The sequence below is a fragment of the Castor canadensis genome, chromosome 19, assembly GCF_047511655.1.
Source record: "Castor canadensis chromosome 19, mCasCan1.hap1v2, whole genome shotgun sequence".
NCBI classification, from domain to species: Eukaryota; Metazoa; Chordata; class Mammalia; order Rodentia; family Castoridae; genus Castor; species Castor canadensis.
Window position 1 is genome coordinate 28,150,565 of NC_133404.1, and position 20,331 is coordinate 28,170,895.

Consider the following 20,331-nt stretch of genomic DNA (forward strand, 5'->3'; position numbering starts at 1 on the left):
GGGACAGCTTGACTGCTGAAGCCAGGCCCCTAATCTAATTCAACCAGTGTCAACAGTGACAATTCAGGAAGAGGTGGAGGCAGTGGAATAAGGCTCTGGAAGGATGAGTTTTGAAAATACAAACCCTTTTAAAATGCCACCAAATGATGAACTGTTTAGACAAGGCAGCACTGGCTTCAGTACAGATATACATATATATATATATATATATGTATGTGTGTATGAATATATATATTTGATGTGTATCAATATCCATACATATACACATATATAATTATGTTCTACTATAATGGATTACATTATAAATTATATTATAAATTAACAACATAAATAAAGAGAAAAATCTGCCCTTTTTTTTTTGGTGGGACTGGAGTTTGAACTCAGGGCTTTGCACTTGCAAAGCAAGCAACTCTATCACTCACGCTCTGGTTATTTTTGGAGATGGGGTCTGGAGAGCTATTTGCTTTGGCTGGCCTGGAACCCATGACCTCCCACTCTCAGCCTTCCAAGTAGCTAGGATTACAGGCATGAGCCACTGGTACTATGTTCCCTTTATTTTTAAGAGAGTTCAGATGTAAGTTCAGAAGTACTTACATTTGATTACTACTAAGGAATAAAAAAAATCTATTGTAAATATCTGCTCAAAGATGACAATGTAGCTGCTGGCTGATCACCAGACAAGCCTTCACAGCCATCTCTAAGAATCGAGTCAGGAAGGGGAGGAGGAGGGTCAGGCTAGGGCATCTCACAGCACTCACTAGGCAGCTGTGATTCCCCTTGGACACTCGAAGCCGGGCAACTAGGACCAGCAGGGCCTGCCCATCTCCAATGTGGAGAGTCTGATTTTCTTGTGGCCACACCACACTCAGATCCTCCCCTTCCCCAGTCCAATTCAGACTGGAGCAGGGTAACCATTGGTCAGGAGCTGGAATGGTCTCTCTTGCACCTTTGGAGGTCAGTATCTCTTTTCCTCCAGGAAATTGCACTTCCAACCACACAAGGAACCAGGGGACTCAAACTGGAAAGCATTGTTTTAGGTGAGGCCCTACAGCTACTGAACCATGAAGCAGCTCTGCACACACCATCCACCTGCTAGAGGGACCCCAGCTGTGGTGTGCACCCAATACAGGACATTGGGGGAAAGCAAGCCCCAAAGCCCTGCCTGCCCAGAGAGACAAAAAGTTCCCTCAGGGAGGAGGCTACCCATGAGGACCCTGGCAGCTACAGAGTTCCACCCACATAAATGTGGCCACACCCACTTAAAGGTGACTCTGCCTACTTAAAAGGTGGCCCTGAGCAGCTACCCCACAGGAAAACAGACCCAGTGTCACCAGATCCTCCAATCCCTGCCAAATGAATTCAAAGTGGTGCTCAAGGCATAGTTCATGTGGCAAACTGCCTGCCTTACAAAAATGAAGCCCTGAGTTCAAACTCCAGTACAACCAAAAAAATAAAAGTCAAAGTGTTTACTATAACTCTCCCAAATTTACATGTTAGCAAATAAACATTCTTTAACATTGCAGGGATTAACTAAAACACAGGGAGCAGAAAGCCACTGAGGACCTTGGTTTTATAACCCCTGAACTAAAAAATTATTCTTTATTGTTTGTGATGAACAGAAAGACTTGAATTGTTTTAAAAAAATGATTACCTGAAAGACATGTGTACTGATTTATTTTATGTCAACACTAAGTACTCCCTTACATGTAGATGAGTGAACATTACTCTCCTTTAAAACCTGCATGCCCTAAACTGTATAATCCAGAATAGAGTCTGGCCCTCCACAAGGAGTGGTGTCCACACCAGATAAGGCGAGACGCATAACAGAGGGGCAGTGTGGATGGTGGTGGGGATGCAGCCTGTCTGTGCCTCAGTTCTCTCTGCACTGCACTGATAGCAACTGCTGCTTCTGAAGAGCGTGGTGGAGACTGACAAATTCAGCCAGCGCCAGGTGGATTCCAACAAGCGCTCAATCCATGCACATTCTTGACATCATGGCTATTTCCCTTGGCATGCATGGAAAATTGCACCCCACCACCAGCTCTCCCCACACAGGGCTGAGTTCTGTGACCTCCATGCTGTCAGAAAATTCTCTGTGCTCTGCCCAGCTTCTTTGGTGACCTCACACAGTCCAGACATGAAGCAGGATCATGGTCCATCCACTGAAAGGACCATGGTACGCACTGACTGTTGTGATGGTCAGAAGCTGGCTCCCACTGGGTTAAATGGCAGGGGAGGTGGAGTGGGAAGGAAGAGGAGGCCAAGGGAACACACATCCCCAGACGTACATATAGAAAGAAAATGGAGAACAGAAGTTGTTCAAATCCTCAGAGGGGCACAAGGCCTCCACAGAGAGAAGCAGGAGTCTGAAGACACTGGGTCACACTTCTGGATGTCTGACCCTGGTCAGCAGCACAGCCTCTCCAGGTGTCTTCCAGAATCCAGGAACATAGTATTAGAAGTAAGGATGACCCAAGGCCACAGGCCACCCAATTTCCTTCTCAGGGTGTCCCCTGACCAAACTGTTGGCATCTGAATTGTGTTCACATTAATACCCATCCATGGTATAGTGATGCCAATTTACACAATGTCAGGAGTCCAATACCCTGAAATTCAGAGAAATGAAACAGAAATTTTAGATAGCGAGATATACTGCTCAAAGTAAAACTTGAGCTCTATAATTTTTGTAACTAAAATCTATAGTTCTCTTTATTCTAAAAAATAATGATGTTTTCACATGAAATTGGTTTTTATATAATGAGAGTAATAGTTTGAAAGAGCATTTTGTGTATTTTATTGCATGCTTACACTTTTTAAGAACCACTACAAAATTTACTACCCACCGTCAGCTCCACCCCCTCAAAGGAAAAAAGTCCATGTTCACACTTATGTTTGCTGAATACCCTTTCTACAGAAGGCTTCTAAGCTACAACACCAGAGGGAAAAAGACATTAGAAAGTCATGCCCCAGTTGCAGAGTGCCTGATGCCCTCCCCCACATCCCAGGCACCAAAGAGGTCACCCAGGCCTAAAAGAAGAGCATGTCCCTTCATGGGCCAGCCACCAAGGTTCCATGGACACCAGGCAGGGCCAGCCTTGGACATGTGACCGTACCTCTGTCTCTGTCTCCTGCCCTATCTCTCTCTTGATTACCCCATCCTGTCCTCCCAAGCCAGCTTCTGGACCTTCGTTGCTCTTATCAAAACCACAGAGAACCTTGTTCTTTGCTTGGGTTGCCACCTGCCTTTCCACAGATGCTCCTTGGCTTCTCATAGTCTCCCCCCATCACAAGACAGAGTGGAGGAGTGGCAGAAGGGAGCTCCTACAATGTCATCAGGCTGTCCTACCTATCCAGAAAAGCCTTGGGAGCCTCTGGGGTATGGCCACCTGGGTGCCAGCAGGAACAGTCCTGACCTCCCATCCTCTGCTTCCCTCCATGTCTGCACAACCAAAGGAGGTGCTGTGCTGCATCAGCTTCCATTTGGGATGCTCCCCTGCTTCCTGCTGCCTTTACAACCTGCTGCAGAGTACACCTGTGTGTCATGATGAATGCAGGTAGATTTGGCTTCTTGATTTCACATCACAGTAGTGTATGCTTGTTGAATAATGACGTAGCATCAACTAGACACAAATGACACTATTAATTTCTTGGTGTAAACAATTTTACAGGCTTAGAGGCTTAAAGACTGTTCCCATGTGTCTATATAAAGAAATATTGACCAAAAGGTGTCATCCTGGACACGTTGTATCGCGGCAGGAGCACAAGGTGGAGTAGATCTATTCACCTCATGGCTACAGGGAAGCAAAAGGAGAGAAAAAGAGAGAGAGAGAGAGAGAGAGAGGAAGGTTCTGGGGTACGAGTATCCCCTTCCAAGGCACACCCCAATAAATTAACTTCCTCCCACTAGGCCCTACTTCTTAAAGACTTTAGGTGACATTTCAAATCCAAGCTATAGCAGCATCTTAGCAGCCTTGGAGTGAGCTGTTGTTACAGGACCAGGAAATGCTGCTGGCATTGTGTGATTGGGCCCATGCCAGGAGAACACCCTCAACACATGGCTTGCAGCACACTCCACAAGAATTACCATTTAAGTAACCCTACTGACAGTACACTTATGTTAGTATCTATACCACATATTGTTATGCACATATTGTTGAGCTGTTGAGGGGCTTTTCCCTGAGATAAATTCCAAGGAATGGAATTGCTGAATCAAACAGACTCAGCAATTAAAGCTTTGGAAGCATACTGCCCATGGCTCTCCAACACTCTAACACTGGAAGCCCACAGCTAATGGCTGACATTTACTGAAACTCATTCAGAATACCCCAACAGGTAAATGGATGGAACTGGAGAATGTCATGTTAAGTGAAGTTAGCCAGGCTCAGAAAGCCAAAATCTGCATGTTTCCTCTCATATATGCAATATAGACCTAATACAAATGCAGCCAGCATTATGAAACACTGGTCACCCTAAGGGGAAGTCACTTACAGGAGGGGTAAGGTAAAAGAAGGAAGCTAAGAACTTGATTATGGTTGATATACTCTCTATACAAGAATGAATATAGAAATCTTAAACCAGCTGAAACCACCATAAGAAAGGGAATAAGGTAGAATGAAGAAAAATAGAGGAGATAAACCAGTTGAGATTATAATACATATATACATGGAAATGTCACAAGGAAACTCCCTGTGTAACTACCTTTATCTCAAGCAAAAATGTCATTTTTTCTCTTTTCTTCTACAAAATCAGAGAACAGGAGGACACAACAGGTCCTGCCAGAGTGTGTTTTGGGGGGGTGTGGGGGGTTGGTCCCAGTGGGAGGAGGGAGGTGATGGAGAAAGGGGGTAGGAGAGTGAATATGGAGCAAATACTGTGCACACATTTATGAAAATGCAAAAATGAAACCTGTTGAAACTATGCCAGGAATGGGGGGAGGGAGGATAAAGGAGAATGGTGGAGGAGGTGAATGCAATATGATATATTTGATATATTGTAAGATCTTTTGTAAATGCCACAATGTATCCTCACCCAGCACAACAATAAAGAAGAAAAAGAATACATACCACCCATGACAAGCCAGAAACCATGCTAGGTGTTGGCAACATAACCATAAATAGGCCAGATTCTGCCACTGTCCCAGAGAACACATCCAGGCAAAGGGGCGTGAGGAGAGCTCCTGCTTCTCCCAGTGTTACAGCAGAAGATTTTACCATTTTTCATTCAAATCTTTTCTTATTTGTTAGACAGAATATTCAATAAAAAGATAACAATAGCAACTACTATTCACTTGGTCAGTCCTGGTCCAGGCATAGTATTAGCAGTTAAGCACAAATTATCTCATTTAATCCTCACAACAACTCAAAGAGTCAGGAACCTTCATCCCCATTTTATAGCTGAGAAAGGTAAGGTTTGGAAAATTAAAGAAATATGCCCCAAACGACAAGCTGAAGATGGTCAGGGATATGACACAAGCCTGGGTCTATCTAATTCCTAAGTCTACCTTGTTACAGGATTTACTGCTTTAAATGCTAGTATGGTTTTATTGAGACTAAAACCACACTGCTTGTGTTTATTAACCATTATTATAATTGTTCTTCTTAAAACCACTAATTGGGGGCTGAGTGCCAGTGGATTGCGCCTGTGATCTTAGTTACTCAGGAGTAGAGATCGGAGGGTCACGGTTCCAGGCCAGCCTGGGCAACAACATTTCGACACTCCATCTCAACCAACAGCTGGGTGCAGTGGTGGATGCCTAGCAGCCCAGTGACAATGGGAAGCATAAATAGGAGAACTGTGGTCCGTCCAGGCCAGCACAGGCAAAAAGTGAAACCCTATCTCAAAAATACCCAGCAAAGAAGGCCTGGAGATGTGGCTCAAGTGGTGGAGTGCCTTTCTAGCAAGTGTGAACCCTTGAGTTCAATCCCCAGTAATGTCCAAAAAAAAAAAAAAAAGTCATTCCTTATCATTTTATTGATTTCTACTTAATTATTCATTTTTCTTATGGATTTGTCAAATTGAACACTATTAGAGACTTGAATAAATTTCCTATCTTCAGCAAGCTTTTCTCTGTATTTCCTATTTGGTCCTAATTTTGTTGAAATAGATAGCTAAATATTTTAATGTCTAGCTGGAAATACCTCCCCTCACTCCTTTTGCCTTCTAGAAATTTCCTTGATAGCTAGTTTTCTAATTCTTCCTTGACTGCTAGTCCGTTTTGGCTTTTGCTTCTTCTTAAGAAAAGTTAATGGTATCTTTTCATAGGAAAATATCTATTGCAACAAGATTTTCAAAGATATCAGAGTTGCCCAAACACTTCTTATGTGGAGATGTTTATCACTGAATTACCTTCCTTTTGTTCAATCTGTTTTCTTTGAATTTCTATTTTGTGGGGAGGAAGGCTATTCTTATCATTCGATTATTCATCTGATCAGCCTTTTCCAAGCTCTTGGGTTCATACATCAATTCCAACATTTTTCTGTTGTCTAATTTTTCACCTCAAATTTTATCTTTATTCCTTCCTCCTATTTTTCCTTGGATGTGGATTATTGCTTTATTTCTGGTTTATTCAGCTGGTGGGTATTCAGTTCATTTTAAATTTTTTTCTTGATTAAAAATAAAAGCACTGAAACTGTAAGTTTTCTTCTGAGGATGTGTGTGCGTTTGATATAGGGTGTTATTGTTATTTATTACAGGATCTGAGATTGACTTCCCTTTTTATTCAAGAGTTATTTTGACCAAGTGTCTGTCACTATTTATCTTTGTTTGTCTTTTTTAAAAAGACAATTGACTGTCCAATTTATCTCCTCATTAAATTCTAGCTGTATATAGCATGGTGATCATAGATATATAATTTCTACATTTTGGAATAAGTTAATGCTTTCCTTGAGAACTGGAATACAATCAATTTTTAAATGATTCATCAACACTTGAAACAAATACATGTTTTCTGTTGGCAGAATAGAATATCCTTTGATATTATTGAATTCTTTCACATCGTTCATATAATTATTCATTTTATTTCATATATTTGTGTTCTCTGAGAAGTAGCTTGCAGAGAGCTATGATTTTGTCAATCTTTCTTTGATAGGTTCTATTTTATGTATTTTGAGACTGCACATTTTGCAATTCTATCTTCATTACAGAATAAAACTTTTCTTATCATAAAATATCCTTGCAGTTTCTTTCTGATGCTTTTCACCTTGATTTAGAATTGCTTCTTTTCACTTGTATTGTCAAGGTTATTTTTAACCTTCCTTGGTCCTTTGCTTCACCCATGTTCCTTTTTAAAAGGTCATGGATAAATTTTATTCTCTGACCCAACCTAATCCAATAGCAGGCTCACGCTATTTACTACAAGGACATCTGTGGCATCTTTTCATCTTCCTTCTGCCATGCTGCAAACCTGATGATTTTATTTCCCTGGATTTTGCCATTTGTCACACACTCGTGCTGTTCCCTGTGATATTGTGTCTCCCCAGCTCTCTGCAATCTGAGTGCCTTGCAACCTGACTCTTGGGCGTTGGTGTATTACTTATTCTCCTTCCTCCCCAGCAGCCAAGCCACAGGTTGAGGCCCCAGCATGGACTCTCTGGACTTCTGCTGTCAGGCAGAGTGATATGAAGATGGGTAGTAACAGAAGGAACCATACATACAAGCAGCACTCCAAGATGACGGTGCAGGGCCTGGTTCCTGTCTGAGTTCCATGCCTGCTTCTCCAACCCAGGCAGGGTTGGTGTTGGTGGAGGGCAGAGAGAATCCCTCTCTTCTGGGCTGGGATGATGGCATACAACAGTGATTATCATGTCCCCTGCTTTACTCTGGGACTCAGCCATGAGCTTGCAGACTGCAAGCATTAGCATGCATGGCAGGATAAACTCTGCATGTGGACTCAAGTCTGCATTTTGTGATCCTCACCCCACCCCAAGAGCTTCAGGATGAAAATGGACCATAAGAATGAGGAGAAAGAAGAGAAGAGGGTTTAATTAAGAGAAGCCCTTTCAGCTCTGCAACGTGAAATCTATCATGCCTCAGAATCCAATAATCATAGTCATGAGACTGGACAACCCAACTTCTTCACCCACTTTCAAACTAATAAAACAAGGTAGCAAACAAGAACCCAAAGATTGACTTGCAAGGAGGAACATGGTACCCCAAAGCTCTCTCAGCCTCTGCCTGAGAGAGATGGTCACCTGGCTGCAAAAAATGACCCCACCTGGGAGCAAGGAGTAGGTGAGTGAGTATCTCACACTTCCCTGGAGCTGAAGCCATGTAAGCATCACCACGGTGAAGGCAGAGGACCGGCAAGTGCCAACCAGGAGTGGCCAGAACTTGCACACACCATGGGAGGGAGGTAGTCCAAACTGGGAAACTGTCTGGCAGAAACTAGGACAGTAGAACATATGCATGGCTTATGCCTTAGCATCTCCACTCCCAGATCATCTATCTACTTACCTACCTACCTACCTATAATACATATATACATATATGTATACATATATACTTATATTATGTATATATATATAATACATATATACATACATACATACATACATACATCTCTATCTATCTATCTGAAACCCACAACTTTCCACTTCCTAAAAACTGTTCAAACTGTTTTTTCAAGACAAGGTGCAGAACCCCAGGACCTGACCTAAAATGACCTTAAGGGACTAGGGGAACCAAAGGTCTCCAAAGAGTGGAACCTGATGAGGGAGAACAAGGCCTTGTGGACCTAGATTAGAAGTGAGGGGTGATGTCAACAGTCACAGGACAGACCAGAATTATCCACAGTCCTTCTACATGGATTGGCATATTGGCTGCAGTCTATGCCATCACGATTCCTGCTTATAAGCAATCAGCCCTCTATTCCCCCTTAATGTGGGCTGCTGAAATCCCTTCCCTTCAGCCAACTGGGGAGACAGATTTGAGCATGTCTCCTGCCTCATTGCTGATTGATCTTCAATACAGCTCTCTCCCTTTGCAAAAGCCTAGTGCCATAGTATTGGCTTCTGAGCATGTCCAGCAGCAAGCCCTTATTCTGTATCACACACATGTTCACCAAAGGCTATGTACAAGAATGTATCCAACAGGCCAGGTACCAGTGGCTCATCCTGTAATCCTAGCTACTTGGGAGGCTGAGGTTGGGAGGATTTCCATTTGAGGCCAGACTGGGCAATTAGTTCATAAGAACCTATCTCAACCAATAGATGGGTACACACCTGTCATCCCAAGCTACATGGAAAGCTGAGATCATGAGGACTGGGATTCCAGACCAGCCCTGGCAAAAAAGTTTTCAAAACCCCATCTCAGTGGAAAAAAAGCTGAGCGTGGGGGCACACACCTGTCATTCCAGGGATGACAAGAAGCACGTTCAGGTTGGCCAAAGCAAAAAGCAAGATCTTATCTCCAAAATAACCAGAGAAAAAAAGGCCGTAGGTGTGGCTCAAGCTGTAGAGTGCCTCTCTCACAAGTGTTAGGCCCTGAGTTCAAACCACAGTACCTAAAAAAATGCATCCAACAGCACTGAGTTGAAGAGCACAAACTGCAAAACTACCCAAGTGCCCATCACCAGAAGACTAATAAGTAAATGTAGTGTATTCATCCAGTAGAGCACTCTACAGCAATGATCATGAGTGAACCATAACTATGCTAAATAACGTGGGTAAGCACATTGTTGAGTGTAATAAATAAGACACTGGCTGGACGCCAGTGACTCACACTTGTAATCCCAGCTACTCAGAAGGGAAAGATAAGGACTGATAACCAGAATATATAGGGAACTTAAAAAACTAAATTCTCCCAAAACTAATGAACCAATAAAGAAATGGGCAAGTGAACTAAACAGAACTTTCTCAAAAGAAGAAATTCAAATGGCCAAAAAATACATGAAAAAATGTTCACCATCTCTAGCAATAAAGGAAATGCAAATTAAAACCACACTAGATTCCACCTCACCCCTGTTAGAATGCCCATCATTAGCAACACCACTAACAACAGGTGCTGGCGAGGATGCGGGGGAAAAAGGAACCCTCATACACTGTTGGTGGAAATGTAAACTAGTACAACCGCTCTGGAAAAAAATTTGGAGGCTACTTAAAAATCTAAACATAGATCTACCATTTGATCCAGCAATACCACTCTTGGGGATATACCCAAAAGACTGTGACACAGGTTACTGCAGAGGCACCTGCACACCCATGTTTATTGCGGCACTATTCACAATAGCCAAGTTATGGAAACAGCCAAGATGCCCCACCACTGACGAATGGATCAAGAAAATGTGGTATTTATACACAATGGAAGAACGAAATGTTATCATTCGCTGGTAAATGGATGGAATTGGAGAACATCATTCTGAGTGAGGTTAGCCTGGCCCAAAAGACCAAAAATCGTATGTTCTCCCTCATATGCGGACATTAGATCAAGGGCAAACACAACAAGGGGATTGGACTTTGATCACAAGATAAAAGCGAGAGCACACAAGGGAGGGGTGAGGGTAGGTAAGACACCTAAAATATTAGCTAGCATTTGTTGCCCTCAATGCAGAGAAACTAAAGCAGATACCTTAAAAGCAACTGAGGCCAATAGGAATAGGGGACAAGGCACTAGAGGAAAGGTTAGATCAAAAAGAATTAACCTAGAAGGTAACACACACGCACAGAAAATCAATGTGAGTCAACTCCCTGTATAGCTATCCTTATCTCAACCAGCAAAAACCCTTGTTCCTTCCTATTATTGCTAATACTCTCTCTACAACAAAATTAGAAATAAGGGCAAAATAGTTTCTGCCAGGTATTGAGGGGGTGGGGGGGGAGAGGGAGGGGGCGGAGTGGATGGTAAGGGAAGGGGTGAGGGCAGGGGGGAGAAATGACCCAAGCATTGTATGCACATATGAATAATAAAACAATTAAAAAAAAGACACTGGCTGGACACCAGTGACTCACACCTGTAATCCCAGCTACTCAGAAGGGAGAGATAGGGAGGATCATGGTTCAAAGCCAGCTGGGGCAAATAGTTTGTGAGAACCTATCTTGAAAAAATCCATCACAGGGAGAAATGACCCAAACATTGCATGCAAATATGAATTAAAAAAAACTTTTGGAACATAATTACAAAAAAAAAAAAGAAAAAAATCCATCACAAAAAAAGGCTGGTGGAGTGGCTCAAGGTGAAGGCCTATAGTTCAAGCCTCAGTACTGCAAAAAAAAAAAAAAAAAGACACAAAATAATACCCACTGTATAATTCATTGATATAAAGTCCAGGAACTGGCACAATTAATAAATGATGCTAAAAATGAGAATAAGGCTTCCCCTTGCGGGGGGCTAGTAGCTGGAAGACAGCATGGAGGGGGTCTTAGGTGCAGATAACATTCTGTGTTTTGATCTGGGTGCTGATTATTAGGAGAGGTTCACTTTGTAAAAACCATATTGAGCTCTTTTTCCAGGCAGTTGGAGGATGGAGGACATTCAAACCAAGTGTGCCTACCTATCTTTTGAAATAGCGTCCCTACCTATCTTTTGCTGGGAGACATGGGCAGGGAGAAGCTGCCTCCACACTAAAAGAATATCAGTCTGGGCTTTAAGATGCCCCAAGAGGCCACCAAGCTCACCTATGTGGAAAGAAAATGCCAAGGTGGATCCTGTCTGGGGTAGAAGCCAAGATAAAGATTCAAAGGGCCACTGTCATCTGCCAGAACTGTCTTCACTAGTCCCCACATGCAATCGCTTGAGAAACCCCAAAAGAACATGTCTGTGTACCTGTCCCCTGCTTCAGGGGCATCCAGCCAGGCCACCTGCACAAGACCACGTGCTTCAAAGTGCTCAAGGTCACCAAAGCCACAAACACCAAGAAGCAGTTTCAGAATTTCTGAGACTGGATGCCTATCCAATCCCCCAAATGAAATCTAATAGTCTTCCCATTCAAAAAAAAAAAGCCCATATTGAGCTATGCACTCAACAATTTGTGCGGTTCTCTGCATATCTGTTAGACTTCAACAAAAAGTTCAAAAAAAAATAAGGGATGGGAGAGGATCTGTTGCTAGGAGACAAAGAAACCAAGGTTCTGGCTCTGGTTATTAGCCCTGGGAGCTCAAAGAATGGAAATGCACATGAAATTTTTCAAGAAATTTAGTCCTGGAGAAACACCAGTCATAGCCAGCAACTGTCTCTGATTCCCTTATGTGTGCCCAAGGATGTGGTTGAGAAGGAACTGCAGCCCCAGGAAAGACACTCTGCTATCTCACAGATGGCTGGAGAGTCCAGGGGGCTCTCCATGCAAACTGTGCCTGGACTCTGAGCTGGGGACACTGAAGGCTGCAGCCCTGGTGGAGAAGGCAAGTGCACCTGAAGCAGGCATGGGAGTTCATGAAGTGCACAGAGGCAAGTAATTATTTATTCTCGTGCTAATCACACTCCACCTCCCTCTAGATGTCCAGCAGAAACCATCCATGCCTTGGATGGACGTTAACATTTCCTAATAGTTACATTAAAAAGAATAGAAAGAAATTGATTTTAGTAATATTTTTTCCTCCAGTCCAATATATCAAAATTTATATCATTTCCACATGAAAGTAACCTAAAAATATTAATGACATGTTGCATGTATTGGAAAACCAGTGAGTGTTTGACAGATACACTTCATCTCAGTTAGCTCCCATCAAAGGGACAGCACAGCTTGGAGAAAAGACACCTTCTCCCTCATCTCTGCACCCCTAACAATTACTAAGGTACTTTTTGGAATGCACCCCTACTGAGACCAAGGAGAAGCTGTAGTTCAAATCAATTAGAGGCAGTGAGTGGGAATTCACTCTTCCCACTGGGCTAAGGCTGAGGTTGAGAGAGAAGGTGTGAGGTCTGGAACTGCTGCAGCTGTCTTAAGGACATGAGGGTGAAGTCTGCCACTAGACCAAGGAGAACAGAGCTCAGGGGGAAAGAAAAAGAAACAGGTCTGTGGACATGACTGGAGCCTTTGCATCAAGTCATAGTAACCTCTACTTTGGGATTTTTCACTTTCATGAGTTTAAAATTTTGCTTTTAGGGCCGGTTGTGATGATACACACATCTGTAATCCTAGATACTTGGGAGGCAGACAAAAGGATTGTGGTTCAAGGCTAGCCTGGGCAAAAAGGGAGCAAGACTTTATCCCAAAGATAAGCCAAGCATGGTGGCACACATACAATCCTAGCTATTTGAGAGGTAGGGGTAGGAGGATCACAGTCTGAGACCCTAACTAAAAACAAGGCTAAAATAAAAAGGACTGGAACTGTGCTTCAAGTGGTAGAACCTTGTCTAGTAAGCACCACCAAAAATAAATAGATAAATTTGCTTTTTCACTAAGCAAATTTGGATTACAACAGTGTGACTGGATTAAAACAGTCCTAAATAATAATTCTGGTTAGTCAAATTATCTCTACTTTTTTCTCTAGTGACTTTAAATGTTCATACTGCTTTTGTATTATTTATATTGATTCAAGTTACTAGTATAATTTTAGTAATACATTTGAATAAATGTGAGAGTAAAGTCACTATTCCTTTCAAAATTATAATTTCACTTTTAGAGGTTCATCCAAAAAGAATAACCAGACAAATATTAAAAAATGTATATACAAGAATTTTACTGTATACTACAATTAAAAGGGAAAACACAAACACAAACCAAGAAATAATGAGATATCCAGTCCTAAGTAGAGTTGAACTTAACTGTCCTCCACAGACCCACGTGTTAAAGGTTGGGTCTCCAGCATGGAGCTTTTGGGAGGAGGTGGAGCCTTTAGGAGGCTGGGCCTAGTGGGAGGTCTTCCAGTCACCGGGAACATTCCCATAAAAGGGCACACCAACCCCTTCCTCTCTCTTTCCTCTCTCTCTCTCTCTATCTCTCTCTCTCTCTCTTCTCCCAGCCATAAGGTGAACAATTTACTCTGCCAGGAACTCCCACCATAATGTGCCACTGCAGGCCCAAGGCAGCAGGATCAATTGGTCAAAGACTGAAACCTCCAAAAGTGTGAGCCAAACTAAACCTCCTTTCTCTATAAGTTGATTGTCTCAAATATTTGTTATAGTAGTGGAAAGCTGATGAACACAGCAGGTCCATTGCAATAGCCACATGTAGCATTCCTTGACTCCAGAGTGGACAGTCTCTCTGTCAGGACAGGGAGTCCATGGGACTGGGTAACGTATGGTCAGAGGCGGGTGTGACACAAAGACAAGGGCATAGAGTGATGTGAAGAGTGTTGGGGCGACACAGGCAGACAGCATGGGGCCTGGCCACCCATCTCTCTGCAGAGGGGAGGAGTGTTCAGGAGAGGGACTGGAGGCAGAGCCACCCCAACCTGGAGAGGGCAGTCAGAGGGAATCTGAGGGGCAGAAGAAGGCATGGAATCTCCATTTCTTGAACCTTTCTGAGTTCCCATGGGATGAGAGCAAACCCACAAAAGCCCAGACATGCAGGAGAATGGTGGCAGTTGGGCAGATTTGGAAGAAGACAAAGGTCCCCAATAATGAGCAGATGAGTTGACCTGAATGTGTCAAACACTGGAGGGGGAATTCCTGCTGAGGAGACAAAGAGAGTGAGCGAGAGTGGCCCCAAGCTATAACCAGGAATGAGAACCAAAGGACACACTGCCCACCCTACATAGACACAGGCACAGGACAGGGGCAAGCAAGTGGAAAATGAGGCTGCCTTGGGTGTTCCAGGCACCAAAAGATGCTGTGCCCCAAATCCCTGCTCCTTGTCTCCAGTCAGGTCAGAGAACACTCTGTCCCCTACATGCTCATGTCATTCTGAAGAGGAGCCAGCAGGGTTGGCGGAAGGCCAAGCAATCTGATAACCTCAGCAGAATCTGGGGGGGAGGTTCCCATGTCTGGGTGGGGCCTGAGATCCTCCATTCCTAACAGAACCCCCAGTGATACAGACACCCATAACTACAAGCCACATGTTAAGTAGGAAGGCCCCAAGAAATCTGTTTGAATTAAACAGAATTTACCCCCCACACACACACTGTAACCAATGCCAGATTCATGTATCAGACAGACCAGTTATACAAAAAAAGAAAAACAGAAAGAGGCCCTATGTTCCTCTACACCTGAGCTTAGTGTGAATAAAGTCTGCAACTCCATAAAACCTACTTACCTAATCTAATGAAAATTCTGAAGGAAACATTTAGAAGGCATAAAGATGGAAATATTAAATTACATGTTTCACATATCTTGGTGAAGTACACTCTGGGGGTTGGAGCAGGGATAAAGCCATAAATACCAGAGCAGAACTTTAATCTTCCCTTATAAATCACGTAGCTTAGTCGTACACAACATTTTCCTTGTTAGGGCCGAGGGAGTTCTCCTCTGACTTGATGAATAAGCGGACCCTGCCCCACCCACTGCTGGGTGTTACATTTTTAGAATTTATTTAATTAACAGACTTTATTATTTACAGCAGTTATAGGCTGACAGCAAAATGGAGCAGAAAGTACAGCGTTCCCACATACTCTCTTCCCTCCCCCGTAAACCCTCAATCCCCTCACACACACCAAAATGAACACCCCCACAGAGAAGTGCATTTGTTACAGACAATGAACATGCTTTGACACATTATCACCATCCAAGTCCATAGTCTACCCTGGGATTTACTCCTGGATACATTCTATGAGCCTGAACAAACCTACCCACCTATATGGCGTCATACAGAATTGCTCCACTGCCCTAGAGATCCCGAGTTCTGCCTGCTCATCCCTCCCTCCCATCACTGATTCCTTTATTGTTTCAATAGTGTCTTATTTTTTCAGAGTTCCCTAGCTCTGGAAGTCTACAGGCTGTAGCCTGGCATCCACTGGCTTCTTTCTCTTAGCCATGTACATTCAAGTTTCCAATTCTCTTTACAGCTGAAACTGTCCATCTCTTTTTTAGCATTGAATAATACTCCACTGTCTGGATGTAGCTCAGTTTACTGAAGGATATTCTTACCACTTCCACATTTTGGCAATTTCATGACTGTCAAGTTACATCAAATGAGTATTGTCAAATGAATTACTGTCAAATAAATAAAGCTCCTGCAAGCATACATGTGTGAGGTTTTGATTGGAACTTGATTTTCAAGTTCGTTAGGTAAATACCAAGAAGTGTGCTAGGTGGATCATGTGGTGTTATGGTTGGGATCAAAAATGTCCACCAAAGACAAATACGCTAAAGGCTTGGTCTCCAGCCTGTGGCAGAGCCTGTCGGAGGTGAGACCTGGTAAAAGGAAGTTAGGTCATTGTGGGACTGCCTTGAGGGGCATCCCAGCCACCACATCAACAGCTTTCCTCTGCCACGCACTCCCTATGCTCTGCCACACACTCCCTATGCTCTGCCACACCACGGGCCCACAACATCAGAGCCAAGCAACCATGAACTGAAATCTCTAAAACCATGAGCCAAAATGAACCTTTCCTCTTTTTAAGTTGTTTATCTCAAGTATTCTGTCACAGCAACAGAAAGGTAACTAACACATACGGTCTGCACATTTAATATCATACATTTTAGTTTTGCCAGAAATGGTGATGCATGCCTATAATCAAAGCACTTGAGAGGCTGAGGCAGGAAGATTGAGAGTTTGAAGTCAGTCTGAGCTACACAGCAAAACCCTGTTTCAAAAAATAAATAAGAGTGTGCTTAATGTCATAAGAAACTGCCAAATCATCTTCCAGTGACTGCCCACCAGCGATGAAGGAGAGGTCCTTGTGTTCAGCGTTTGTGTTGTCGGTGCTACAGAATTTGGCCATTCTCACAGGTGTATAGTGGTAACTGATGGTCTTAATCTGAAATTCCCGAAAGACAGAGGACATGAAGCATCTTTCTATATGCTTGCTTGCCATTTGCATAAGGTCTTTGGTTTAGTGTCTACTTAGGTCATTCGCCCAATGATGTAATTAGATTGTTTCCTTACTGTAGATGATTAAGAGTTTCTTTGTATATGTTGGGTTCCAGTGTTTGAATGTTTCCTCCTGTCTAGCTTGCCTTTCCATTCTCTTAACAGTGTCTTTCTTAGAGCACAAGTTTTTCATTTTAATGAAGTTCAACTTATCAATTCTTTCTCTCACATATCATCCTTGTGATCTACAAGGATCACTTCCAAGGCCATCTCAGCTTTCTCCCATGTTATGTTAACTAGGAGTTCTATAATGGTGGGTTTTACATTTAGCTCAATGGTACATTTTTAGTGTGTTTTGTGAAGAGTCTGTCCAGTTGACTCAGAGCAATTTCCCAACGCCTCACCTTTGCTCCGCTATCAGAGATGGGCTAACTGTACTACGTCAGCAATAGTGAATAGGTCCATTCTTGAGCTCTCTGTTCTGTCCCAGTGATCAACTATTTCTCCAGCGCCACACTGTCCTGGTCACCCTACCTTTCTAGTAAATCATGAAGTTGGATAGTGCCAGACCTTTGACTCTACTGCCACCTATTCTGAGGCTTCAGCTTTTCCCTGGAAACATGAGAACCCACTTACTGAAATCCACAAAATAACTTCCTGAGATTTCTGATTATTATGTTTGTTAAATAGGCACAAAATAAATGACTTTCTTAATTTGGAGAAAATTCTATTAACTTACAGGAAATTATATCCCTGGCTATATCTTAAGTTCCAGCTGTTGTAAAATAACTACAAAATAAATGATCTTATTAATTTATTAAAACTTGTATAGCTGTCTAGAACTTAACTTTCAGTTACTACAAAATCCCATAGGATCTATGTCAGAAAATCTATTTCATCTTCTCTCTACAAGCTTTGCTACTCTGCTCACCTCACTGCTGAATACCTCTTGAGGCCCTGAGAGTTCCTACAGGAAACACACAGGTAGGGAAGTGATCAAGGCTGTTCCTGGATGTCTAACCCTCAGAAGCTACACCAAAGTATACTCAAAGATTTTTCACGTTTTGTTACCATTCAAGATGAATGCAAATATGTTCCTCCAAGAGCTAGAGCAATTGAATTTCACACCTAGTAACAAGAATAGTCCATTAAAATAGTTAATAGCTGTGCCTCAACCTCCCCCCAATTCATGACACCCATCTGCACGTCTCAGAATGAATTACAAATTGACCGGGAGGGTCCCTTCAAGGCCTTCACTTGGACAGCTGGAACTGTTCAGAAGACACCACTGCCTTAGTGGAATAAGTCTTCGTCACCACCCACACGCCAGCTGGTTCAGGAGGCCCAGGAGCAGGACTGCAAGAAGAAAAAACCTCTGTGCCTTTGGTATCAGATCACAAATCATCAGCAGTGCAAATACACAGTGTAACAAATACAGAAACTACCAACAGAAAGTACAACTTATGATGGGGTTTCATCCAGATACACCCATCTTAAATTGAAAATATCCTAAGCCAACAATGTATTGAACACACTTCACCCATCAAACACCCTAGCTTGGGGTCAGAGCCAGCCATAGAAACTCAGTTGTGTCCCTCATGATCCCATGGCTGACTAAGAGCTGCAGTCTGCTGTCACTGCCCTGCATAACAAGAAGTCACATATCACTAGCCTGGGAAATTAGCAAAATTCGAAGTGCAATACTGGATGTGTGCCACTTTTACATTATGGGAAAGTTGAAAAATATTAACTTGGAGACTACCTGTAATCATTTATAACCCCCTAACACACACTCACACTTTTCGTTGGCCTGTCTCTTACTAAGAAACAAACAAACAAAAAAACTTAACATACATAAAAAAATGTTTCTTTGCCATGCTAAAGGAAACACCAAAGATGCTGTTCCTTTAATTTGTACACACCTTGTTTCCCGAGGACCTCAACTCATATAGTTAGTTCCCTTGCCGAATAAATTCTTTCTTAAGTGAAATAGGAACTCAAGTAATAAAGTGTCTACTGCCTACAATACTGATGAAGAAAACCTTTTAAGAGAACATATTGTTAGGTGTAAAGACAGAAAACAAACTAAAGACTACTGCAGGGTAGAAAACAGGAACTAGTTATAAATTAGAATTTTTATTGTTCTAGTGCTTATTGAGTTTTATTGAGCACTTAGCCTGCTTACAGACCTGAAAGCTTTAACCCTCAGCCTCACCCTACAAGCCAAAACCATATTTTGTTGCCAACATTTAAACATTTCTGGCTTCTAGCCCAAAACATCAGTAAAGAGTTGGCATCTCTGAGAGCCTGTCCCCCCACAGAAACATCAAAAATACTGGAGCAGAAACTGTCAGGATCAACTTTATCAGAAACCAGGAGAATTGTAAAAGATTCACGGTCACCAAAAAAAATGCTGACCCAAGAGAAAGGCAGCATAAAAACAGAAAGGAAGTTCTGTGAATTGTTTGTTGACTTCTTGGCTTTGTATGTTTGTTTATTGCACTGCTGGGGCTCAAAACCAGAGCCGTGTGCATGCAAGGCAAGGACTGCACCTCTGAGTGACACCTTCAGTGCTCTGTGGCACTTTCATCTGCCCCTGTTCCACCTTCCTCTCCAGTGTGCCAATGCAGCAATCCTGTAGACAGCAATGCAGGACCTGCTCCCTGGTCCCAGGGGGAGCAGGATAGACCTCACTCACAAAGTGCTGTTTCTCTGTACTAAGATGCCTGCAGGCTGCTGAAGGATTGACCTAAGGAGCTCCTTTCTGTTTTGCAAAACTCAGTATTTCCAAAGTGTGGAAAAGCAGCAGGTGCTCCTAGAAAACACTGTAAGGCAAAGGAACAAATCATAGCCTACTAGGACAGAGGACAACTGTCAAGGAACAGAAGACAGCATACAATGTCCTGAAAGGAGTTTCTTTGGGAACTGCAGGCATTCAAAAGCACCCATATATATGGGGTAATTTAGAAAGCCACATGCATGCCCAGGGCAGGACACATGCTTAAGAGACCTGAAAACACACTGGATGATCACCAGGGTCAATATAAACAGGAAGTGAAGGTGAAGGCAGAGTTGTAAATGTCCTGCACTGTGCTGGCACAGAACCTTTATGCAATGCAAAGATTAGTTCTCTCTTTTCCTCTCTCTCTCTCTCTCTCTCTCTCTCTCTCTCTCCTCCTGGTTCAAGGAAATCACTATGAAACCACAAGCTGAATACAAGACTGAACAGAGACTTCAGTAACCACACATGACAAGAAACACAGATCTTGCAAAACTAAACAAAAACAAAAACAAAAACTACAGTGTACAATACCCAGCAACTGCTGAGGAGGGCAAGGAATCTGAGCTCCAAGATACCTCTAATATGCACAATGTCTGACTTTCAACAACAACAAAAATCATTAAGTATATAAAGAAACAAGAAAATATAGTCCATTCACACAAAAAAATTAATAGAATTGTCTCTGAAGAAACACAGATGTTGGAGT

At 42.7% G+C, this 20,331-nt stretch overlaps 1 protein-coding gene across 4 annotated transcripts in view; it reads right to left on the reverse strand.

Annotated features, from left to right (window-relative positions):
• The window catches only part of Entrep2 (endosomal transmembrane epsin interactor 2), a 469,028-nt gene that overhangs the window by 365,646 nt on the left and 83,051 nt on the right, over positions 1-20,331 (reverse strand). The gene's annotated exons all lie outside the window — the stretch shown is intronic.